We start from the raw sequence: 26,314 nt of genomic DNA on the forward strand, positions 1-26,314 counted from the left end.
TCCTCAGGCTTTGTTTAAATTCTTTTACAATATTACTTTCTGGTAAATTTTACTTTCTGGTACAGTGCACGTGCTTGGATTATATTTAACAACTGCAACATAAAACTCATGCATTTCTTACTTGAGTAAACAGTAATAATTATATTTTGCACTTGTATATGCATTGTGAATTATTTCAAGTGAAGTGGGGCCTCTGCCAGCAGGTGGCGATGGTGGGCAGAGGGTATTGGGCAGTATAACTAGTTGGCCCCTGTGAGCCCTTCAGTGTCTTTGACAGCCTTTTGTGGGTTGGGGAGCCAGATACTATGAGTAGCGAGTGAGAGCAGCAACAAGGGGCAGTAAAGGCGCAGGCTGGCAGGGCCGAAGGGCCAGTTCCTATGCTGTAATTTTTTTGTTCTTTATTCTTCTAAAAGAAGCTCAGGGCTGGTGAGTCGCAACATAGCAGCCTAAAGATGGTGGTGAGAGGGTTAAGAACTGGAACTGGAGCAGGCATTCAGCTGCTGGAGATCTTCAGACCATCTGGGCAGTATCCCAGAGTCTGAGAAGTCACAAGAATAGAAAGATTCCCTTTATGTCTGGGGGACAAGATAATATGGTTCACATGGTCATTGGAAATTGATGCTTGATGCTTCAGCAACTGAACTGTGCGACCTGGCTGATCAGAGATCAGGGGCGGCATTCTCCCCTACCCGGCGTGACGGAGGGTCCCGGAGTAGGGGAGTGGCGCCAACCACTCAGGAGTCATGCCTCCCCAGAGGTGGAGAATTCTCCCCACCTTTGGGGGCCAGCCCCACGCCGGAGCGGTTGCCACCAGAAGACCGGCGCAAAAAACCGGCGCCCCCGGCAGCGGGGCTGGCCGAAAGGCTTTCGCCGGTCCGCGCATGCGCGATGTGGGGTTCTCTTCCGCTTCCGCCATGGCGGAGGCCGTGGCGGACACGGAAGAAACTAGTGCAGCCAGGGAACTGGCCCGGACTCTGAGGGGGGGCCCCGATCGCGGGCCAGGCCACCGTGGGGGCACCCCCTGGGGTTCGATCGCCCCCCGCCCCCCCAGGACCCCGGGGGCCTGCTCGCGCCTGAGCCCGCCGTTCCAGAGGTGGGGCGAAATTCTCCGACCCCAAGCAGGGTCGGAGAATCGCCTGGGGGCACCTAAAATCCCGCCCCCACCGTGGCAGAGATTCTCCGCCACCTGGGAAGTGGCGGGGACAGGAATCTCGCCACTCTGATCGGAGAGACCCCTGTGGCGATTCTCCGGTCCGGATGGGCCGATGTTCCGCCGCTGGGAGGCCTCTCCTGCCGCCGAGGTTTGAACCACCTCTGGAACGGCGGGTTCAACGGCGCGAGCAGGCCCCCGGGGTCCTGGGGGGGGCGGGGGGCGATCGAACCCCAGGGGGTGCCTCCACGGTGGCCTGGCCCGCGATCGGAGCCCCCCCTCAGAGTCCGGGCCAGTTCCCTGGCTGCACTAGTTTCTTCCGTGTCCGCCACGGCCTCCGCCATGGCGGAAGCGGAAGAGAACCCCACATCGCGCATGCGCCGACAGTGACGTCAGTGGCCAGCTGCCGCTGACGTCGCTGCATGCGCGGACCCGGCGAAAGCCTTTCAGCCAGCCCCGCTGCCGGGGGCGCCGGTTTTTTGCGCCGGTCTTCTGGTGGCAACCGCTCCGGCACGGGGCTGGCCCCCAAAGGTGGGGAGAATTCCCCACCTTTGGGGAGGCGCGACTCCTGAGTGGTTGGCGCCACTCCCCTACTCCGGGACCCTCCGTCACGCCGGGTAGGGGAGAATGCCGCCCGTGGTTTAAACCTCGGCGGCGGGAGAGGCCTCCCAGCGGCGGGACTTCGGCCCATCCGGGCCGGAGAATCGCCGCAGGGGCCTCTCCGATCGGAGTGGCGAGATTCCTGCCCCCGCCACTTCTCGGGTGGCGGAGAATCTCTGCCACGGCGGGGACGGGATTTTAGGCGCCCCCAGGCGATTCTCCGACCCTGCTGGGGGTTGGAGAATTTCGCCCCTCCAGGAGTTAAACCGTGAATGCCCTTTGTAAATAATTAATTTCTCAGAGTTAAGCCTTTCCATTAATCTTCATAAAGATTTTATACCAGTAGAAGAAATGATCCTTGTTTTACAGGTTGAGCATCCCTTGTCCAAAGTTCTGAAAAATGAAAAATTACAAAATACGCACATTTGTTTGACCGCGCCGTGCATGCGCAGTTCCCAACGTCCGCACATGCGCAGTTCCCAACATGTATAACCTTTGTGCACTCTGTGTTTGAATCATACGTGCCGTAAAAAAGCAGCACCAAATCAGAATCTGAGCTGGTGATAAGGGAAGTCGTCAAAAGGGTGATTTGGGAGTTCACCAAAGGCATAGTCAAAATGGTGGTTTTTGAGATGGGGAAGCATGGGCTAGAGTGGAATTCATGGAGTCCTTTGTCTTGGCCACCCTTAGTGGAGCCAAGGGGGCAGAAATGTGTAATAAACTTTGGGCAGAGGGTTCGGAGATGTCGTGCAGCTCGGGTGGCAGGAGAACTGGAACAGAATTTGAAATCAATATGCTTGGAAGTAGGATGTAAAATGGGACAGGGTGTGAATGGATTACTGGATGAGATGGAATTTATGCAGGAGCACTCCACTCCATTCGGTCGCTCCTGTGCACCCCGACTAATGAAACATGAACATCTCTTTGCCTTCCCCAGAAAGTCCACCTCCAGGGTATCGCTCCCAACGTGGCTGGCAGCTCCAGGACCCATTCTCCTCCGTAGACACGTTCGACTCCACAAGCGGACCCGTTGGTTGAGAGGGTACAGCTACTTCATGCCAACCCGCAGTACGCTTACGTAGCGTACCCCGACGGCCGCCAAGACACAGTCTCCCTCAGGGACCTGGCAACAGCTGGTTCCCCACACCCTCCCTTCCCCCGGTGCACCCCACCGCAGCCCTCGCTCTAGGACACTCCGCCCTCCCTTTGCCCACATCCGGGGATGAAGAAGATTTTGACACGCTCCCGGAGTCGCCACCAGCACTACGACGCTCTCTATGACAGATTAAGGCACCGGACCTCCTGAATTTATAATTTTAACTGTACTTTTAAAACACAATTTCCTGTATATAGTTCTCCACCACCCCCACCAGACTCATTTTTAACAGGGGGTGAATGTGGTAGTCACCACTGATGTATATATTGTATATAGAGGATGTTGTTATAGGTGCTTTACGGTAAGGCCCCTGTACTACAGGTATGGGGGCAGATCCCTGCCTGCTGGCTCCGCCCAGTCGGCGGAGTATAAATATGTGTGCTCCCTGTACAGCAGCCATTTCATCAGCTGCTGCAGGAGGCCACTCATCTCAGTGTAATAAAGCCTCGATTACATCCTACTCTCGTCTTTGCGTAATTGATAGTGCATCAGGAAGGCAGGCAGGGGGTTTGGGTCTTCCAAACCTGATGTATTATTACTGGGCGGCGAATGTGGAGAAGTTGCAGAGCTGGGTCAGAGGGGTTGATTCTCAGTGGGTCAGAATGGAGGAGAGTTTGTGCAGGGGGTCGGGATTGAAAGCACTAACAACAGCGCCGCTCCCGATAGAACCGAGGAAAAACTCAGGGAGTCCGGTAATACAGTAATAGCTTCATTGAGAATTTGGAGGCAGTTTCGCCAACACTTCGGGTTTGGGGCAGGGTCAAGGGAAATGCCGATTCGGGGGCACATCAGATTTGAGCCAGGGAGCTGGGATGGAAATTTTCGGAAATGGGAGGAGAAGGGGATTAAGACACTAAAAGATTTGTTTCTTGGGGTCGGTTTGCAGGATTGAAGGAGCTGGAAGCGAAGTATGGGCTGGAGCAGGGGGAAATGTTTAGACACATGCAGGTTCGAGATTTTGCCAGAAAGGAGATACCGAGCTTCCTGGTGGAGCCGGCCTCCACATTGCTGAAGGAGGTTCTGACAACATGGGGACTGGAGAAGGGAGTAGTGTCAACGGTTTACGGAGCTATTTTGGAAGAGGAGAAAGCAAGAATCAAAGCAAAGTGGGAGGAAGAGTTGGGAGAGGATACGGAGGAGAAGTTCTGGTGTGAGGTGTTCCGGAGGGTGAGTGCCTCCATCTCGTGCGCGAGGTTGGGGCTGATACAGCTGAAGGTGGTGTACAGAGCGCACTTCACGATGGCGAGGATGAGCCGATTCTTTGTCGGAGTAGAAGATGTGTATGAACGTTACGGGGGGAGGGGGGGGGGGGGGCGTTAATCACATTCATATGTTTTGGTCCTGTCCAACGCTAGAGGATTACTGGAAGGAGGCTTTTAGGGTAATTTCCAAGGTGGTGCATGTGAAACTGGACCCGGGTCCCCGGGAGGCCACATTCGGGGTGTTGGACCAGCCAGGGTTGGAAACGGGCGAGGAGGCAGATGTTGTAGCCTTCGCCTCGTTGATCAACCGAAGGTGGATCCTGTTGGGATGGAGATCAACCTCTCCACCCTGCGCCCTGGCGTGGCGGGGGGACCTGTTGGAATTCTTGACTCTTGAGAAGGTTAAGTTTGAACTGAGGAGAAGGATAGAGGGGTTCTACAATTCATGGGCATTATTCATTCTGCACTTTCAAGAACTGGATACCATCGAGCATTAGTTGGGGCATGTGGGTGGGAGGGTCGGGGGGAGGGGGGCTGTGTGTGTTAATGGCGACTGTGGTTGATCCCTAATTCCTTTTTGTCATTTGTTCGTGTGAACATGCGGGCTAATGTTTGGGGTTTGGTGGGAGGATGGGATCGTTGTTATTGATATGGTGATTGACATATTTGTTACTGATTATTGTTTATTTTTGGTGGGTGTAAATTTGGGAGAAAATGTGAAAAAGGAGAATAAAAAATAAATTAAAAAAACAGCATTGTTGCTTCACAGCTCCAGGGTTCCAGGTCCCACCTTCAATTCCTGCCTCAGGTCACTGTCTGTGCGGAGTCTGCACATTCTCCCCATGTGTGCGTGGGTTTATTCTGGGTACTCTGGTTTCTACCCACAGTCTAAAGATGTGCAGGTTAGGTGGATTGGCCATGCTAAATTGCCCTTAATGTCCAAAAATGTTAGGTGGGGTTACTGGGTTACAGGGATAGCATGGAGGTGTGAGCTTAAGTAGGGTGCTCCTTACAAGAGTCAGTGCAGACTCGATGGGTCGAATGGCCTCCTTCTGCACTGTAAATTCTATGATTGTATGACACAAATATTACATGCCAATTGTCAGCCCAAGTCTGCATGTTGTCCAGTTCTTGCTCGATATGGATATGGGCTGCCTCAGTATCTGATGAGTCGTGAATGGCATTGAACATTGTGCAACCATCAGTGAATAGCCCCACTTCTGACCTTATGTTGGATCTCCTCATCAATGATGGTGTTTCGAGAGAGATGGCTGTCAAGGTATGAGAAGTGCTCAACATATCCCACAGTCTCTTCTTCAACCCATGTGGAAGGTAGAATGTTTGACTGACAGGTGTAGGTTGATATGAATTTTATTTTGGTGACATTTGAGGACAGTAAAGCTTGGGAGAAGCACATATAATGCAATGGGGGAATCAAACATGTAAGTTATTAAGGCATGGATAAGCATCAAATTGACTTGGAAAAGGTTAATTTGCTTGAAGGCAGCTTCATCTCTCATTTAAGCAAGAAAATGTTCGGTCATTATACTGATCAGTAAATCTGTCAGAGTGAAGTGAGTCTCTGGATTAATGGTTGTGAGCATGATTTAGTCGTACCATTGTGGCACACATTAGCGGGCCCACAAGTCAATCTGCCGTGGGTCTGTGGCAGTCATCCAAACCTGATTATTTGCTTCAAGCCAATGAATGCGGGTGATGCAGCTTATGTGATGGAGACGGCTCTGACATCAAGAAGACCACATCATCTGATAGGCGTACAGGAACTGCTGCCATACTTAAAGGGCAGAAACCCTGTGCTAAGAGTTGGAAATGGTCTTTTGGGTGTTTTAAGAAAGCTCAGCAGTTTAAATTTCTTGCATCTGACTTTCTGTTGCTCCAGCACAGGAGGACATTCTAGGGTGAGGATTCTTCCACTGTCACACTAGATCATTTGCTGACACCACAGGTTCAACTGAGGCCTGAGGTGTCAGAGCCTATCTGGTGCACCCCCTCCAGCGTTCGAGAATGAAGAAGGACAAGGTGGGTAATTCCCATTCCTTGCAGGCAGCAGCTTCTCAGGTCTACGATACCACTTTAAGGGATGGCCCCTCTGCACCTTAGTTGTGTGCTCTCCCTTTAAATTTTGGATGGAATACTGAATTTCCTGCTTGAGGTCCCACCCCTCAGAGTGTCAGCTCAACAAGTTTTTACACAGAGAAAACGTCTCCAACGTCAGTGCAGTAAGACAAGAGAGACACACGAGTTTCACTAAATCTCCGAGGCAGAATTAAATTGCGTCAAATTCCATTGAAATTATAATCAAGCGGAAAATTGAGCAGATCAATGAGCCTCATGCAGATAACCATTGATATTTTTGTTCCCTTCTCACAACTGAATACTTACAGTATGTAGGAGACCTTGTGACACAATGGAAGGGCCCTACTGCTGGACCAGAAGCTTCGGGTTAGAGTCCAAACCCAGGACATGTTGTCCAGGAAGGAGGGTTCAACGCAGTTCAATGGGCAGATAATTAACTTAGAAATCCTTCCACCACTTTCCCCCACTATTCCTCAAAGGGTAAACAACGATATATGGATGCGAAGATACAATAACAACAACAGCTTACAATATTCCGACCGCCGGAAGTCTGACGCACAGCCTCCCATGTAATTCTCCTGCCCAACCTGCCACCTTGCCCGCTCCGGCAGGCTCCACAATATCATAGGAACATTGGAATTAGGAGCGGAAGAAGGCAATTCAGCCCCTCGAGTCTGCTCTGTCATTCAATTAGTTCATGGCTGATCTCTTCCTGGTCTCAAATCCACCTTTGTGCTTGTTCCCTATATCTCTTTAACCCATTTTTAAAATCAGAAATATATCACTCCTTCTTCAAACCATTTCATAACTCAGACTCTACCGCACTATGGGGCGGCAAATTCCACAAATTCACTACCCTCTGCGAGAAGTAGTTCCTCCACATCTCAGTTTTAAATCCATCACCTCTTAGCCGATATCCATGACCTCTCATCTAGATTGCCCCGCAAGGCGGAATATTTGGTCTATGTTTACCTTTTCAATCTATTTTAGTATTTTTTATACCTTGATTAGATCCCATCTCATCCATCTAAACTCCAGCTAGTAAAAGCCTAAACTGTTCAATCTCACCTCATACATCAACCCATTCATCCCCGGAATCAATCTGGTGAACCTACTCTGAACTGCCTCCAATGCCACCGCATCCTTCCTCAAATAAGGCGAGCAAAACTGGACACAATACTCCAGATGTGGTCTCACCAACACCCTATACAATTGCAAAAACACTTCTCTACTTTTATGCTCCAGTCATAGAACATAGAACAGTACAGCACAGAACAGGCCCTTCAGCCCTCGATGTTGTGCCGAGCAATGATCACCCTACTCAAACCCACGTATCCACCCTATACCCGTAACCCAACAACCCCCCCCCCCCCCCCACCTTACTTTTTTTTTAGGACACTACGGGCAATTTAGCATGGCCAATCCACCTAACCCGCACATCTTTGGACTGTGGGAGGAAACCGGAGCACCCGGAGGAAACCCACGCACACACGGGGAGGACGTGAAGACTCCGCACAGACAGTGACCCAGCCGGGAACCGAACCTGGGACCCTGGAGCTGTGAAGCATTTATGCTAACCACCATGCTACCGTGCTGCCTTTTGCAATAGACACTAAAATTACATTTGACTTTTTTATTACATGCTGTATCTGTATACTGACTTCCTGCGAATCATTAATAAAGACACTCAGATCCCTCTGGTGTCTCCCAGGCTCATCTTATTTGCTTACCATTTATATAATAATTTGCCTTTCTATTTTTTCAACCTCACACCTATCCATATTAAACTCCATCTGCCAAATTTTGTCGTTCTCCTAGCCTATCTTTATCTGTCTGCAAATTATTTATCTCTTCTTCACTGCCTGCTTTCCCACCTATTTTAGTATCTTCCACAAATTTTGCTGGGTTAAACTCTGTCCCTGCTTGCAGATCATTGATACAAATTGTAAACAGTTGAGGTCTAAGGAATTACCTCTGCGGTAGTTACAGTTTGCCAGCGAGAGAAGGACCCATTTATCTCGACTCTCTGCTTTCTGTCAGTCAGCCAATCTTCAATCCGATAAGACCATAAGACACAGGAGCAGAATTAGGCCACTCGGCCCATTGAGTCTGCTCCGCCGCAAAAGTAGCTGGAGGATTTGGAGAACTTTAAGTTTCAGCAAAAGGGTACTAAAAATAAAATCAGGAGTCAGGATAAATGGGCCCTTCTCTCGCTGGCAAACTATAACTACCGCAGAGGTAATTCCTTGGACCTCAACTGTTTACAATTTGTATTAATGATCTGCAAGCAGGGACAGAGTGGAACATAGCAACATTTGTGGAAGATACTAAAATAGGTGGGAAAGCAGGCAGTGAAGAAGAGATAAATAATTTGCAGACCGATATGCCCTAGTTTTCATCGATCCTTGTATTCTTGCCTCTAGGTCAGAATGTGTAGGGTCCAAAAATTGAACTGGATAATCCTGAGGAATTGTGAATTCTGTTCCTCTGAATTCTGGGTTGATATCTAGTGAGGTATTAGCCACTGATATATGTGCAGGTGCCCACCCTTCATTGTATGGAGTCCATTAAATCCTACAAATTCCCATTGAGGTTATGCTTGCATTTACTGTGCTTTTAACAAACCTGTGCTATGTGGGGATTATATTTTTTCTCCTTACAGATGTGGTGGACTAACAGTATATTCTGATAACATTTCATATTTCCTGCATTTTAATTTTAAAATAATTTTTGTACCTGCAAACAATTGGTGATACCTATTAAAGAAGGCTTGTCACAATGTGACAAAACCAGAAATGCAACACTTATTTCATTCATGTTTTTTGATAATGCTGAAGTGAAGTTTTGAAATAGCTTTTCCAGTGTGAGAAAGGTACTGGAAGTGGAATTGAATCACAAGAATAACAACAGGGAAATGGAGATCCATGCGGAGTAATTCAGCAAAAAAAAACCGATTGTGCTGCAAAGCTCCTGGGTCAGAATTTGCAGTAAAAGTAATGGTGAAGTTAACAGTGCTCACCATTATTCAGGTATAAATCGCACAGCAACCTTCAGCGACTGCATGACCCAGTTAAAAGTAGAAACCAGGAAGATGATGAGAGTGTTGTCCTGCCCTCCTGCTGCATTATATCAGAATCTCACCTGTGAGGCTTGACAAATACATAGAACAGCATAACATTGCTGTGTCTACGTGATCTATTCCCATTGAAGTCATCAGAAAAAGTTACGCTTTGTCCATTCCAGTGTAAGGGTTCAAACCTTGAACTCCTGCGAAGAGGAAACCAGAACTCTAGCTCTGAATTCTGGTTGATTTTAAGTTTTCTATTTGTGTCTGGTAAATGTATTCGTGACCACCCTCATTGCATGGAACCTAGAAAATCCTCTTTTATTTGTTAATACTTTGATCACTGTGCCTTGACCAAAAACTTCATTGGGCCAGCCTGTGGTTTCCATAGAACCCCTATAGTGAAGAAGGAGGCCACTTGGCCCATCATGTCAAGACCAACCTTCCAAGTCTACCTTGGCCCACTTCCCCGCTTTATCCCCACAACCCCGTGCATTGACCGTGGCCAATCCACCTGACCCGCACATATTTGAACAGTGGGAGGAAACTGGAGCACACGGAGGAAACCCACGCAGACATGGGGAGAACATGCAAACTCCACACAGTCACCCAAGGCTGATATTGAACACAGATTCCTGGTGCTGTGAGGCAGCAGTGCTAACCACTGTGTCATGTTTATAGTGGTTTATTGTGGTTCAAAATCGAAGCTCACCATCTCCTCCTTAAGGGGACAATGACTGAGCAATAAATGCTGGCCGATTTGGCAATATACAAATTCCAAGGAAACAAATGAGAAAATAAAGAAATATCGCCTAACCTTTCTCCTCACTTTTGTTCTGGAGTGGGGGTTGAATTTAAAATTACTTATTTTTGTTGTTAATTCCACAGTCAAAATAAAATCTTCTTTTCCTAACTCCGACTATCAAAACTGCTCACAAGAAATGTCTACTAAATATCTTCCAGTCTTCTGTGCTAGAGTGGATAAATCCTAGAATGTCTATCCCGATACTCTTGTTCCTTGTATTTAGATGCTATACTGGTGAATCTATGTTGCATAATCTTCAGAGGGTTTGCGTCCTTTCTATAAATGGATATCCAGAACAGTACATTGTTTTATTATGGCCTAAAACATTAACTCTGGCTTAACAATAACCTAATATTAATGGATTGTAATAGACTCACCTAATAATAAAAACTAAAAACAGTCTGGCATTAACCTGCACTTACAAATAATTATATATTTGTATATGAATCTCTCTGCCTCTTCACACCCTCGAGCTCCTTTCTATTAAATTTATAATCATATTCTTTGTTTTTTCTTCCGAATTTCATATCACACTTTTCTGTAGTAAATTACAGCTGCCACCAGATTACACTTCTATTAGTCTTTTACATTGCTTCTCAATCAGCACTAGTCTCTGAAGAACACCATTTCCAATCTGCACTCACTAATCCTAACCCTTAGTTTCTCGACTATCATCTCACTTTCTGTCCATATTTCCTCTTATGTGTCTCAATTTTTACAAGGTTAAATTGCCTTCTGAAAGTCTGCATGTACCATATCTACTTCATTCTCTTCATTTATACAATCAATTACTTCTTCAAAAACATTAAGGGCGCGATTCTCCGCCCCCCCACGACGGGTCGGAGAATAGCGAGAGGGCCTTCCTGACATTTTACCCGACCTCCCACTATTCTCCCCCCCCCCCCACCCCACGGCCGCCCCATGTCACGAATCGCTGCTCGCCGTTTTTTTACAGCGAGCAGCGATTCTCCCCTATCCGATTGGCCGATTTCCCAGGCCTTTTCGGACGTTTTCACGAACTCCAACACACCTGCTCTCACCGTTCGTGAAAACGGCTGCAAAGTGCCGTTCTCGAGAACCATAGCACCGATTGGCACGGCCGCACCACGGCCGTGCCAAGGGTGGAATGGGGCCGCGATCGGTGGGCACTGGTCACAGGCAGCGAGTCCGAACCCCGCGCACTCTTTGTTCCTCTGCCGCCCCACTGGATCAGTCCGCGGGGCGGCTGAGGGGCATAATGGCCCGCGCATGCGCGGGTTTCACGCATATGCGTGATGATGTCATCCGCGCATGCCGGGTTGGAGCCGTCCAATCCGCGCATGTGCGGCTGACGTCATCGTGCGTGTCAGCCGCCGTTACCCTTGGCGCACGGGCTTAGCGAAGTTCGCTAAGCCCGCGATGTCGTGCTTCACGGGGCCCCGCTGCTAGCCCCGACCGGGGAGCAGAATCGGGTCCCGGGAGGGGGCGCGGAGGCTGCCATGAAACACGGCCGGTTTCACGGCAGCCTTCACGACTCTCCGCATTTGCGGAGAATCGCGCCCTAAGTCTGTCAAGTATATCTCGCCCTATTGGATTGGATTTTGTCTATTGTCACGTGTACCAAAGTTTCAGTGAGGTCAGCAGATCATTAAGTACATGAAAATAAAAGGAAATAAAAGAAAATACGTAACAGGGCAACACAAGGTACACAATGTAACTCCATAACACCGGCATCGGGTGAAGCATACAGGGTGTAGTGTTAATGAGGTCAGTCCATAAGAGGGTCGTTTCGGAGTCTGGTAACAGTGGGGAAGAAGCTGTTTTTGGTTGCCTTTGATTATGCAATTGTCACTGCTCGATCACGTGAATGTTGTAAAACAGGATCACACCAAAAGGGAAGAATCCAGCTTTGATTCCAGATCGGTCCCTATTAACTGATCTCAGTGGTACAAGAGTTTTAATTGGCCTACATGGGAAAATGTAGTCATGATTCCTGCTTCAGGTTATTAACCATTGACTCCGCTTAGATAGTGTGTATTATTTTAGCTGTGGTTGACGACATAAAAGGAAGATAGGAGTCGTGCATTCATATAACGCATTTCACAACAATCAGACACTAAAGAGCCGATGAAGTACTTTTTTTTCTGTGTAGTCACTGTTGTACTGCAGGAAAGACTGAAGCTAATTTGCACAGAGAAAACAGCATGTGATAATGACAAGGCTGAAATAGCTTGCCAAATCTCCCACTTGGCGAGGTATCAGAGGCCAGGTCTGTGCATTCAGAACCTCATATAAAACAATGGTCAGAATTCTCCGCTCCCGGGAAAAATCGGGAGGACCGTCGTGAACTCAGCCGAGTTTCACGACGGCCTCGGCGGCTGCTCCTCGCCCCCTATTATCCCCTCCCAGCGGGGCTAGGAGCGGCGCTCCGTAACTCTCGTCCGCGGGGGCGTTACACCAAGAATGATGCGGCCGGCACGCCTAATGACGTCAGCCGCGCATGCGCAGGTTGGCCAGCTCCAACCCGCGCATGCGCGGCTGACGTCATGACGCTGACGGCACGGACCCTCGCATGCGCGGTGGCCATCTTCCCCCTCAGCCGCCCTGCAAGACGTGGCGGCTTGATCTTGCGGGGCAGCGGAGGGGAAATAGTGCGTCCGATTTGGACGCTGGCCCGACGATCTGTGGGGACCAATCGCGGGCCTGTCCCCTCCCGAGCACAGTCGTGGTGCTCTTTCCTTGCTAGGCCACCTACAAGCCCCAAACGGGCTTCTCACTCCCGTTTCACGACGGCAGCGACCAGGTGTGTTTACCGCCGTCGTGAAACGGCAGCAAACGGCAGGCCGCTCGGCCCATCCGGGTCGGAGAATCACCGGTCGCCGTGGAAAACGCCAGGGGGCGTGAAATTTGTCGAGGGGGCCCTCCCGCAATTCTCCCACCCGACGTGGGGAGCGGGGAATCGCGCCCAATACCTTTGAGTGAAGAAAAGCGAATATTGAGGAGAAAGCAAATAATGCTTTCTGAGGGGGGGAAAAACCAACTGGTGTAGATGTATTCGACCACAAGGTGGCAGTAGAAATATTCAGTACCGATATGGAACCAAAAGATTTGCTCAGTATTTTCACTAAATCAGCTCTTAAAACTTTTTTGCCAAGAATAACCTATTTTATCATCATCGGGTTATTTTCGAAGTTTTGGTCGACTGTTAAAGGACTTTTTTTGACCATTACATAATTGAAGAGAAACAAATGAATTAAAATAAACATTAAGAAAGGAAAAGGCACAATATGACCGGGGGATAATATGAAAATTGCTTATTGTCACAAGTAGGCTTCAAATGAAGTTACTCTGAAAAGCCCCTAGTCACCACATTCCGGCGCCTGTTCGGGAGGCTAGTACGGGAATTGAACTGTGCTGCTGGCCTGCCTTGGTCTGCTTTCAAAGCCAGCTATTTAGCCCTGTGCTAAACCAGCTTCTAATGCATTATTTCATAGAATCACAGAATTTACAGTGCAGAAGGAGGCCATTCGGCCCATCGGGTCTGCACTGACCCTTGGCAAGAGCACCATACTTAAGCCCATGCCTCCACCCTATCCCCATAACTCAATAACCTCACCTAACCTTTTTGGACACTAAGGGCAATTCTTTAGTAGCATGGCCAATCCACCTAACCTGCACATCTTTGGACTGTGAGAGGAAACCAGAGCACCCGGAGGAAACCCACGCAGACATGGGGAGGACGTACATACTCCGCACAGACAGTGGCCAAGGCTAGAATCGAACCTTGGACCCTGGAGCTGTGAAGTAACTGTGCTAACCATTGTGCTTCCATGCTGCCCAAATTTGTCCAATAGAATTTCTGATGGTTTTATAAAATAACAGGTGAAACAGGAGTTGGTCAAATGGTCCCTTGAGCTGAGTTCAGCACCATTCAATTAAGGTGAAGACTGATCTTTATCTCAACTCCACTTTCCTGCCCCATCCATTCATTCTCTTAATGCCCAGAAATGTCGTGCTAACAGTCTGAACATGCTCAATGACAGAGCATCTACAGCCCTCCCGAGTAGACAACCTTTGAGGTAAAGAAACCGGGCCGGCAGTTACTTGTTGTGGTGAGTTGTTTATAATCAATTTTAGTACTGTTGCTTCACAGCTCCAGGGTCCCAGATTTGATTCCTGCTTGGGTAACTGTGTGGAGTCTACAGGTTTTCCCTGTGTCTGCGTGGGTTTCTTCCAGGTGTTCCGGTTTCCTCCCACAAGTCACGAAAGACGTGCTTGTTGGGTGAATTGGACATTCTGAATTCTCCCTCTGTGTACCCGAACAGGCGCCAGAGTGTAGCAACTAGGGGATTTTCACAGCAATGTCATTGCAGTGTTAATGTAAGCCTACTTGAGACAATACTAAATATTATTATTCTTATGATATACTGGTCATCAAGTAATAGTTTCAGCCTGCCTTTATATAGCCCCTTTAATGTAGCAAACATCACAAAATGTTTAGAGGAGAAACAACTACCAACCATATTGTAGGCTTGAGGGAAGAAAAATAACAAAGTGGCATGGTTTAGCGAAAATGGTGTGAAGAGGTTTACAAGAATGGTTCCAGGGATGAGAAAAATAATTTATGAGCATAGATTGGAGAGGTTGGGACTGTTCTTCTTGGAGAGAAGAAGGCTAAGGGGAGATTTGATAGAGATGTTCAAAATCATGAGTGGGCTGTGCCAGTAGATAGGGAGACACTGTTCCCGCTCGTAAAAGTATCAAACGTGGCAGGGCACTGGTTTAAGGTGATTGGCAAAAGAAGCAAATGCTAGGTGAGAAAAAAATGTTTTTACATAACGAGCGGTTCGGGTCTGGAATGCATTGCCTAAAAGTGTGGTGGAGGCAGGTTCAATCAAGGCATTAGATTATTACTTGAATAGAAAAAATGTGCAGGGGCACAGGGATAAGGCAGGGAATGGCACTAGGCCATGATGCTCGTTTGGAGAGTCAGTGCAGATACGATGGGCTTCCTTCTGCGCAGTAACAATTCTGTGATTCTGAGTAGGGCTGCTATAATGAAGGCTCTCCTACTGGTGATAGAGAAAGGAACAATGCAGAGTAGATAAAAGTTAAGAATTAAAGGGCATAGGATGGGAAATAAGGCTAGAGGGATTTCAAAGATAGGTTGCAGGTGAAAGTGAATACGACAAATTCAGTGACCCAGGGGAATAATGATCAACAGACCAAGGCGAGGATGATGGTGAATGGGACTTGGTGCGGTAGAGGATGCCGATGGTAAAGTTTTGAATTTCTGTAATGAGAAGATCTGGAGGCGGTCATGGAGGGAGAATGCGAGCCGTAAAGTAGTGATGGCATGGGTATATGCTTCAACAAGAATAGTGGTGGGGTGAGTGCAGAGAAATACAATATCATAGAGGTAATAGAATGTGGATTGAAACCCAGTTCAAGGTATAATGTCCTGTAAAGAACACTGGGCGCGATTCTCCGATGTCACGCCGGTTGGGAGAATAGCGGGCCGCGCCAGTTTTTCCCGCGATGCCGGTCCGACACGCTCCCACTATTCTCCCAAACGGCCAAATGTGTTCCATTGTGTAGTGGGGGGGGGGGGGGGGGAGAGAGGGAGAGGTGGGAGGGGGGAGAGGGAGAAGTGGGAGGGGGGAGAGGGAGAAGTGGGAGGGGGGAGAGGGAGAAGTGGGAGGGGGTGAGAGGGAGAAGTGGGAGGTGGGAGAGGGAGAAGTGGGAGGGGGGAGAGGGAGAAGTGGGAGGGGGGAGAGGGAGAAGTGGGAGGTGGGAGGGGGGAGAGGGAGAAGTGGGAGGGGGGAGAGGGAGAAGTGGGAGGGGGGGAGACGGAGAAGTGGGAGGGGGGAGAGGGAGAAGTGGGAGGGGGGAGAGGGAGAAGTGGGAGGGGGAGAGGGAGAAGTGGGAGGGGGGAGAGGGAGAAGTGGGAGGGGGGAGAGGGAGAAGTGGGAGGGGGGAGAGGGAGAAGTGGGAGGGGGGAGAGGGAGAGGTGGGAGGGGGAGAGGGAGAAGTGGGAGGGGGAGAGGGAGAAGTGGGAGGGGGGAGAGGGAGAAGTGGGAGGGGGGGAGAAGGAGAAGTGGGAGGGGGAGAGGGAGAAGTGGGAGGGGGGAGAGGGAGGAATGTGAAGGGGAGATGGAGAAGTGGGAGGGGGGAGAGGGAGAAGTGGGAGGGGGGAGAGGGAGAAGTGGGGGGGGAGAGGGAGAAGTGGGAGGGGGGGAGAAGGAGAAGTGGGAGGGGGGGAGAGGGAGAAGTGGGAGGGGGAGAGGGAAGAGTGTGAAGGGGAGAGGGAGAAGTGGGAGGGGGGGGAGAGGGAGAAGTGTGAGGGGGAGAGGGAGAAGTGGGGGGGAGAGGGAGAAGTGGGAGGGGGTAGAGGGAGAAGTGGGAGGGGGGAGAGGGAGAAGTGGGAGGGGGGGAGAGGGAGAAGTGGGAGGGGGGGGAGAAGGAGAAGTGGGAGGGGGGAGAGGGAGAAGTGGGAGGGGGAGAGGGAGAAGTGGGAGGGGGGGGGAGAGGAGAAGTGGGAGGGGGGGAGAGGGAGAAGTGGGAGGGGGAGAGGGAGAGTGTGAAGGGGAGAGGGAGAAGTGGGAGGGGGGAGGAGAGGGAGAAGTGTGGGGGGAGAGGAGAGAAGTGGGGGGAGAGGGAGAAGTGGGCGGGGGGAGAGGGAGTAGTGTGAGGGGGAGAGGGAGAAGTGGGAGGGGGAGAGGGAGAAGTAGGAGGGGGGGAGAGGGAGAAGTTGGAGGGGGGGAGAGGGAGAAGTGGGGGGGAGAGGGAGAAGTGGGAGGGGGGGAGAGGGAGACAGTGGGGGGAGAGAGGAGAACGAGAAGGGGAGGGGGGAGAAGGAGAAGTTGGGAGGGGGGAGAGGGAGAAGTTATGAGGGGGTGAGGGAGGAGTGGGAGGGGGGAGAGGGAGAAGTGGGGGGGGAGAGGGAGAAGTGGGAGGGGGAGAGGGAGGACTGTGAAGGGGAGAGGGAGAAGTGGGAGGGGGGGAGAAGGAGATGTGGGAGGGGGGGAGAGGGAGAAGTGGGAGGGGGGAGAGGGAAGAGTGTGAAGGGGAGAGGGAGAAGTGGGAGGGGGGAGAGGGAGAAGTGTGAGGGGGAGAGGGAGAAGTGGGGGGAGAGGGAGAAGTGGGAGGGGGGAGAGGGAGAAGTGGGAGGGGGAGAGGGAGAAGTGGGAGGGGGGAGAGGGAGAAGTAGGAGGGGGAGAGGGAGAAGTTGGAGGGGGGAGAGGGAGAAGTGGGGGGGGAGAGGGAGAAGTGGGAGGGGGAGAGAGGGAGAAGTGGGAGGGGGGAGAGGGAGAAGTGGGAGGGGGAGAGAGGGAGAAGTGGGAGGGGGAGAGAGGGAGAAGTGGGAGGGGGGAGAGGGAGTAGTGGGAGGGGGGGAGAGTGAGTGAGTGGGAGGGAGGGGGGAGAGGGAGTGAGTAGTGGGGGGAGGGGGGAGAGGAGTAGTGGGAGGGGGGAGAGAGCGAGTAGTGGGAGGGGGGAGAGAGTGAGTAGTGGGAGGGGGGGGGAGAGTGAGGGAGTGGAGGGGGTCGTCCACCCCCGGCTGCAACATCTCAGCCGCCCTGCCAGGGCAGGACGGTGACGAGGACACGGCCGCTGGTTGCCCTGTGGTTGATGGGCACAGCCCACTGACGCAGCAGTGAGGAGGACGTTGTTAACTGACCGTTGGACAGAGAAAGTGACCAGGGGTTAGGCTGGCCGCGTGTCAGTAGCGCGACCAGGCCACCGGGACACACAGGTATCCCGTGGCAGGCGGCTGCCGAGGTGTCGAATAACCTCCGTCTAACATGTCGTTTCTCTGCCCCCCACCACCCTTCTGTAGGTGACCATAATGTATTCGAACAGAATGGCTATGTTCAGCGCAGTGGTTGGGGCCGCTGCACTGCAGTTGGACATCCAGCAGCGTCCACAGCGACATCCCACAGTGGATGCAGGGGCAGCTGCAGCAGCAGAGGGAATGGCCGCGGAGTGGCCGGTCATCGCCGTACAGGCCGCAGGCGCTCATGGTCGGTATGTCCAGGGGGATGCCAAGGGGAACATTGACCCCCCAAACGCTGAGGATGGCACAGGATGCGGGCACTGATGTCGAGCAGCATGGGGGGGAGGAGGAGGAGACATTGATGGTGGAGCCAGGGAGCCAGAGGCGACGATCGAGGCCTAGGGTGTACCGTGCCCGGATCTCTTTCGAGACACTGCCAGACATCACCTGCAGGAGACTCCAGTTCAGCAGAGAGACGGTCGCACATATCTGCCACCTCGTGTCGCACCTCGCCCCACGTGGAACGGGAGGAGGACACGCGATACCGGTTGCCGTCAAGGTGACGGTGGCACTTAACTTTCATGCTACCGGCTCCTTCCAGTCTCCGAGCGGGGACCTATCCGGGATCTCCCAGGCATCGGTCCATAGGTGCATCCGGGATGTGACCGACGCCCTGTTTGCCATCGCCGACCGCTACATCACCTTTCCCGAGGACCGAGCAAATCAAGAAGCACGAGCCCGTGCATTTGCCAACGTGGCCGGGATACCGATGGTCCAGCGAGTGATTGATTGTGTTGACGTCCCCATGCGCCCGCCTGCAGGCAACAGGGAAGTGTTCACTAACAGGAAGGGGACATACTCCATGAACATCCAGGTGGTATGCGACCCCCACATGAAGATCATGCATGTGTGTGTAAGGTTCCCAGGAATGATGCGTACATTCTTGCGCAGTCATTCATCCCTGCTATGTTTGAGGGACGGCCCCCCTGTCTGAGGGGCTGGTTGCTGGGCGACAGGGGTTATCCACTGAGGTCTTGGCTGATGATGCCCATACGGAGGCCTCAGACCAACGCGGAGACCCTTTAAAATGAGGCCCATGCAGCAACCAGGGGTGTGGTGGAGCGCTGCCTTGGTCTTCTGAAAATGAGATTCAGGTGCCTGGACTGCTCCGGAGGGGCCCTGCAGTACCAGCCCGACAGGGTCGCTCGCATTGTTGTGGTATGCTGTGCGCTGCACAACATCGCGATGCAGAGGGGAGATGCCCTGGTTGAGGAGTCGGAGGGAGAAGCCACTGGCAGTGGTGCCAACACGGAGAAGGAGGAGGAGGTGGAGGAGGAGGAGGTGGAGGAGGAGGAGGAGGAGGAGGAGGAGGAGGAGGAGGAGGTGGTGGAGGAGGAGGAGGAGGAGGAGGAGGAGGAGGAGGAGGAGGTGGTGGAGGAGGAGGAGGAGGAGGAGGAGGAGGTGGAGGAGGTTGGTGGTGTGTCGGGCGCAGCACACAGACACGACCCGGGTGCTGGTGATGTCCAGGAGGCTGCACGACGGCACCGGCGAGGACAGCGGGCACGCGACGCGTTGGTGGCTGCAAGATTCACATGTCGCATGCGATGGCATCGCTGAACACTACCACTACCACCTGCATCGCCAGTCGTGCAGACGGACAGCCCCCACCGCCCCCATCGCACCCCCGCTCCATGTACACTGCTCCACTTCAACATCACCCTTACCACTGCGGCAAAACGGTATGGCACGACATTGATGGCTGTGTCAGCGGGTGTGATCAGTGCCATGTGGAATGATGACAGTCCGATCTGCGATGAGCTGTGAGCTCAGAATCATTTGACAAAGTCTGACTCATGGCAATAGCTGAACCATCCATCTCGGTGGTCGCTGAGTTCGTCAGGGACACTCCATCACGTGCCCGCGTGGGGTAGCTGTGGGAGGGGGTGGGGGGAAGGGACTGCACACCCGGCACCGAAGTTTCACCGCTCGGTAACCCCAGCGACATTCGGTCACCATCACGATCCCCGTGGCAACGGAAAAATCACACAGTCTTACAAGTTAGGTGCAACAGTGAGTTTAATGGTGAATATTAAGTACAGATGCCTTAGCCCCTACAACTAAACTGTGCCCTTCACCCGTGCCAACTTACTATGTGTCCCTCTTCATTGCCTTACGGGCCCTACCACTACGTCTAAGTGAATCCCCGGATGGTACAGCAGGAGTGGAGGCAGACTGCTGAGAATCACGCCCCATGATATGTCTCCCCATCGCCACTCGTTTCCTGGGGCGACCCGGCCTTGATGGGCCAGGCTGCTCCGCAGGCATTTCGGATGACGTGGTGCCACCCTGCTCTGCCCGCTGCCCACCCGATGCACCAGGGATGGGACGGGGGGAGGCCGAGCGTTCAGGGATGTCCCGAGATGGAGTTAATGGGACGGGCCCCGAAACCTCCTCCTCCCTCGGGGAGCCCGGTGGCCCCCAGGCCTCACTGTGGGACGGAGGTGCGAGCGGGGAGGTGCCCCGTCACCCCACCGACACCAAGCGCTGCCAGTCCTGGAGGCCTGCAACCGTATCGACCAGGGTCCGAAGGTTCGCTGAGACGGAGTCCAGGGAGTGAGACATTCCCGCCAGGGACTGTGCGACCTCAACCTGTGAGTGCGCGACGCCATCCAGCACGTGTGTCAGGCGGTCGATGCTCTCCGCGACTGACTGCTGGAACTGTGCCATGGCCTGCTGGGACTGGGCCATGGCCTGCTGGGACTGGGCCATGACCTGGTGAGACTCGGCTAGGGCCCGTAGCGCGCCGGCAATGTCATGTTGGCTCTGGCGCATTGCTGCATGTGAGAGGGCAGCCCTCACCAGGGCCGTGGATGACGCGTGTACATTAAGCCCAACGCCTTGCAGAACCTGACCCATGGCCGAAACCTTTTCACCCATTGCCTCGACCACGGACGCCACCCGTTCAGTGTCAGCCTGGGTGGCTGCCATGAGCGGCACCACTCCCTGCTCCTGGACGCGGTTTGACTCCTCTAACTGCGTCTGCAGCTGCTGGAAGACGGCCCTCATCCAGTCATTTTGTCCCTGGGTTTCAAAATGCATCGGCTGTCCAGGTGGGTTGAGTAAATCCAGGAACCCGGGAAATGTCTGGGCGGCAGCTGGATGCTGGACCTGGGTTGCCCTCCGACCGTCCAGCTCCTCGGCTGCTCCGACCTCCACCTGCTGTCCCAGCTCAGCTGTGTGGTGCACACCAGACCGTGACCCAGGAGACTCATCACTTAATTGCCCAACCGAGGTGAGTGTCTCTGGGATGGTGGATGGTGTGGGAGACAGCAGTGCCGCAAGCTCGAGGTCCTCGTTTGTCAAGAAATCAGCAGTGTCCTGGTGCCAGTCATATCCCAGCGCAGGGCGCACACGGCCCATGTCTGGTTCTCCGTCAAGTGAGTTTGTTGACTGCGTCGCCGTCCTCTTTATGTCCTGCTCGGGAGTCCCCGATTTGGAGGATGGCACTCCTGGCCGACCACCTGCCACCCTCTGGCGTGCGGCCCTGGGTGCGGTGGTCATGGCGGATGGACGTCTGTGTGTGGCACCAGACGGTCGTGGACGTTCATCAGCACGCCCTAGGGATCAGAATGATACGGGGTTATTTAGACACGCTCAGCCGGGCGTTGGATGTCCCAGTGGGTAGAGTGTGAGGGCACAGAGGATGGGGGGTCCAGTGGGTAGAGTGTGAGGGGACAGATGATGGGGGGCCCAATGGGTAGAGTGTGAGGGGACAGATGATGGGGGCCCCAATGGGTAGAGTGTGAGGGGACAGAGGATGGGCTGGGGGGGGGGGGGGTTGTCATGCAGGGTTGTCTCACTTGGTTCTGCACCTCCAACCTCGCATTGCGTGACCTCTCGGGTGGCAGATCCCCCAGCAAGGCCCAATGCCCTCTGCTCGAACACTGTCAGGGGGTGCATAATGGGTGAACACCCTCCAGTTCTGTTGTGCTCTCGGCTGCTGTGAGCAGTCTTGTCCTGTTGCGGGGGCATAGATAGAGCATCACAATTCGGCAGGTATCATCAGGGCGGTCAGATATTGGCACAGGTTGGGGGGAAAGTTGCAGCTACACCATGGCATCTCTCCAGGGGGTCGCAGCGCTCATGTGGGTCTGTGACAACTTTGTTAACCACACTCCACTCACACTCGCCCCCCCTCCCCCTCCCCCTCGTGCCCGTGGTGGGGGGGGGGGGGGGGTGATGAGGGACATGGGGGGTTGGGGAGGGGTGTGACCTGGGGGCACCCTCGTGGCACTTACCCTGGCAGCCCTGATGAGGTCGTGGAGCTACTTGCGGCATTGCTCCCCAAACCGAGTGGTCTGCCCCACAGCACTGACTGCCGTGCCCACCTCACGCCAGGCCCGTCGCACAACGCTGGAAGGGTGACGATGCCCTCGTCTTGGGCGGATGATGCCCCTGCGCTGCTCCACCTCATCGAGGAGGGTTTCGAGGTCAGTCTCCATGGCTCCAACATTTTCACCCCCTCCCTTGTTGTCGTCGCGCGCGCACTTTTACGACGCGGAGCGGCGTCATTCGGGCATCATTTGGGTGTCGCGGCCTTCATACGTAACCGTGTTTCCTGCGGCCCCACTCCTAGCCCATTTCCAGGGCCTGAATCGCTCGTGAACGGGGCCGTTTTGCGCCGTTGTGAAACTCGGCCGAGTTCACGACGGCTTTCCCGATGCCGCGTGGCATCGGAGAATCACGCCCACAAGCTGCTATAGTCTGAGAGACCAACCAGAAATCAGGATGAAGATGGGGATCTTGGTTAGCGGGATTGGTGGGTGGTATGATTGGGAGGCAAAGTGCCCTTCAACTTGCACAGCTGATTGCTTCTCTCATCAGTCATAACTGCAGAAAAAGCAAGTCTTTATGACTTTGTTTAAGTTCCAATGAGAAACAGATGGCTTTCAACTAAGGACATGGTCTAGCAGATATTATTAGAAAGGGAACAGCTGCTACCCAGTGTTCAATTCCTGAAAGTACATTCTGCTCCCCCCACCAAAAAACACTTCACATTTTAAATAATTCTCTCCCCCCATATTTCATTCCCCCTTAAAAAATCTGTCAACATTATTTATGCCTCAAAACAATTCTGCAATTGACCTCTCTGGCCTTGCAAACAACAGCTCAACTTTCAACGTTTTTCTTTCTTCTTCAAAGTCCTTGAACATGTTGTCACTCCACAAATCGGAGACCATCTTAACCCAACTCTATTTTTAACCTCTTCAAGTTAGGTTTTATTCCTGCTATTGATATGATTTTAATGACAGTCTCTGTGATTATGGTGCAATATCTCTTTTCACTCCCACAACCTGTCTGCAGTCTTAGACATGACTAACTGTACCATCCACTTTCAGCAATTCTTCGTAATTTTTTATCTGTGCCAATCAACACAGGGTGCTTGTTTTATGATGGCAAAAGAAGGAAATGATACAAAGTCGAAATAGTGAAATAAAAGAGCATATCATTGACTGACATGAATGGGACTGCCAAAAAATGCGCAGGTCTGGTGTCAGAAAGATGACAGCAAATGGATTGATGGGACATCTGATGCAATGAGACTCTGCCTTATTTATGCTCTTAATCAAATGTGATGAGAAGGTTAACACTGAGAAGTCCACTATACCCTTTGATGGCAACGTCACACATTGATTGTTCCAGTGTTCAGGTAAGAAAAGATGTATGGATGCTATCCCAGAGCACACCATAGCACATAAAGCTAGGTTTGATTATAGACTGTGCGGGATCACTTTTTGAAGCTCTAACTTGCCATGAGAACAAAGAAAGGGTATTGAGACTGGTCTGAATTATAACTGCTACCCAATCTGAATCTCAACACGTAACCGGGAGCTGGTAAGTCAGAGGTAGTACTGTGTCAATGGTGAAACTTAGACAAAGATTTATAACCCAGAGCTTCCTTTCCCTAGGGAATCACATCCCAGAGGTACACTAGAAGATGCACAGGGAGGCTACCATGAAGTTCCCATGCAAGCACTGCACAGTAATCTTTTGAGGTGTAATCATCTAATGGACAGCTACCCTATGCCAGGTACCATGCCATATTTTTTATTTTAATTGGATGGATTTTACTCTCCTTGTAGAATAAGTATGCAGGAAATATTACAATGTTTAAATCACATCTAACTCCTGGCTAACCATGGCACTGGCCCCCAACCACCCTGACTAGCCCACCCCAACAGATTCCCCAAATCCCGATCACCCGGCTATCCTCCACACGGCTGACTATCCCCTCACCCCCCACCCCCCCTCACCCCCATACACACACACCTTGGGTTCTGCCAGGGTCACCAAGCTCCAGCTCCTGACCTCATTACAGCCCTGTCCGAGTGTAGCATCAAGGAACACCAGACAAACTGGAGCCAGTGGGAATCAGGTGGGGAAACTCTCCGCTGTTTGGAGTCATACCTGGCACAAAGGATGATGTTTGTCATAGTTGGAAGTCAATCATCTTAGTTCCAAGACATCACTGCAAGAGTTCCTCAGGGTAGTGTCCTAGGCCCGACCATCTTCAGCTGCTTCATCAATGCCCTTCCTTCCATAATAAGGTCAGAAGCGGGGATGTTCACTGGTGATTGCACAATGTTCATTTGTGACTCCTCAGATACTGAAGCAGTCCATGTTTAAATGCAACAAGGTCTGAACAATATCCAGGCTCTGGCTGACAAGTGGCAAATGACATTCGTGCCACACAAGTGCAGGCAATGACCATTTCCAACAAGATCATTTCTAACCATTGCCCCTTGACATTCAATGTCATTACCATCGCTGAATCTCCCATGATTAACATTTTGGGGATAATCAGTGACCATAACTGAACTAGACAGATAAATACTGTAGCTAGAAGAACATGTCAGAGACTAGGAATCCTGAGACTAGAAATCTCACCTCACAACTCCCCAAAACCAGTTCACTATCTGCAAGGCACAAGTCAGGAGTATGATGGAATACTCTCCACGTGACTGATGAGTGCAGCTTCAAAAACACTCAAGAAGCTCGACACCTTCCAGGATAAAGCAGCCCACTTGGTTGGTACCCCTTCCCCAAAAGCCCACTCCCTTCACCACGGATGCACAGTAGTAGTAGCAGCAGTATGTACATCTACATAATGCGCCACAAGAACCCACTAAAGCTCCTTAGGCAGCATGGCTGTTACCCCCATCTAGAAGTACATGGGAACACCACTATCAGGAAGTTGCTCTCTAAGTAAGTCACCATCCTGACTTGGAAATATATTGCCATTCACTGCTGGAAAAGTCCTGGAACTTGCTCCCTAACCTCACTGTGATTGCACCTACATGTCAGGGACTGCTGCACTTCAAGAAGGCAGCTCACAACCACCTTCTCAAGGGCAACTGGGGATGGGTAATAAATGTTGGCCTAGCCAGTGATGCCTACATCCTGTAAAATGTAGTTTAAAAATGTAACTACCTCCTGCTCCACTGACCACCTCCCTACCCCTTCACTACACTCCCAAACCCTGACCACAACGCAATCACACTTCCCTTCTCCTTAGCTTCTCAAACTGACTGGAACCTTTAGACTTACCCGGTTTACGTCAGCTAGTACGGTAAAATCACTTACACCAATGCTGCTGCCCTGCTCATTTCTTACCATCAGTGAAATGTGCAGCTTCTGACTTGGAGCAGAGTGGCAATTCAACAGTGATTGTCACTCCACAAAAGTTCTGGACAAATTGACTTTTTCAAATTCATTCTCGGGATGTAAACATTATTCGCATTGCCAACATTTGTTGTCCATCCCTAATTGCCCTTGAGAGAAGCTGGTGGTAAGCCACCTTCCCTGAAGGATTAAAGACTGTGGTATAATCACTTCAGGTTTACTGAGTGACGAGCTGCACTTCATTACCAGAAAACAGCAGAATCATTGATGAGACCTCTTCAGCACTGAGAGATTTTTAAAAACCTGATTTCCAGTGATATTATCGTCACCTACTAAAATCTTACAAAATGTAGCAGAAGTAAGAAGGTATGGATGAGAGAGTTGGCCTCATCATGTGAATCACAGGAAGGTTCCTTCACATTTACTGAAGGCCAGACATTATGGGCCGAAGAGCCTCTTGCTTTGCTGTAAAACTATAACTCAATGGGTGGGATTTTCTGGCCATTCACACTAGTGGGATCTTAAGGTCCTGCTGATGGTGCACCCCTGAGGGGTGTGTTTAATGGGAAACCCCGTTGACAATGGCGGGAGCAGAAGATCCCGCTGCTGGTCACTGGTAAGCTGCCCTCCGCCCCTGTAGAACATGCCGTAGAGGGGGAGGAAAATACCACCTTATGATCTAAGTTAATAAGTTAATTATGCCTGTGGAATGCAAATGTGAAGAGTCCCTGTGACTTGGAAGGGAATCGCTGTCACTTCCATTCCCAACGGAATATCCAATATATTACTTGGAAAATGCTATTT

General features: G+C 51.6%; 1 protein-coding gene and 1 long non-coding RNA gene across 9 annotated transcripts in view; one reads left to right on the top strand and one right to left on the bottom strand.

Annotated features, from left to right (window-relative positions):
• Window positions 1–26,314, bottom strand: part of LOC119972445 (RNA-binding Raly-like protein) — a 1,269,223-nt gene that overhangs the window by 477,818 nt on the left and 765,091 nt on the right. The window lies entirely within an intron of this gene.
• Window positions 1–26,314, top strand: part of LOC119972446 — a 33,268-nt gene that overhangs the window by 1,109 nt on the left and 5,845 nt on the right. The window contains exon 2 of the long non-coding RNA XR_005462049.1: window positions 23,797–23,918. This is a non-coding gene — a long non-coding RNA (uncharacterized LOC119972446). The remainder of the gene's footprint in view (window positions 1–23,796; window positions 23,919–26,314) is intronic.

The sequence above is a fragment of the Scyliorhinus canicula genome, chromosome 10 (assembly GCF_902713615.1).
Source record: "Scyliorhinus canicula chromosome 10, sScyCan1.1, whole genome shotgun sequence".
Lineage (NCBI taxonomy): Eukaryota > Metazoa > Chordata > Chondrichthyes > Carcharhiniformes > Scyliorhinidae > Scyliorhinus > Scyliorhinus canicula.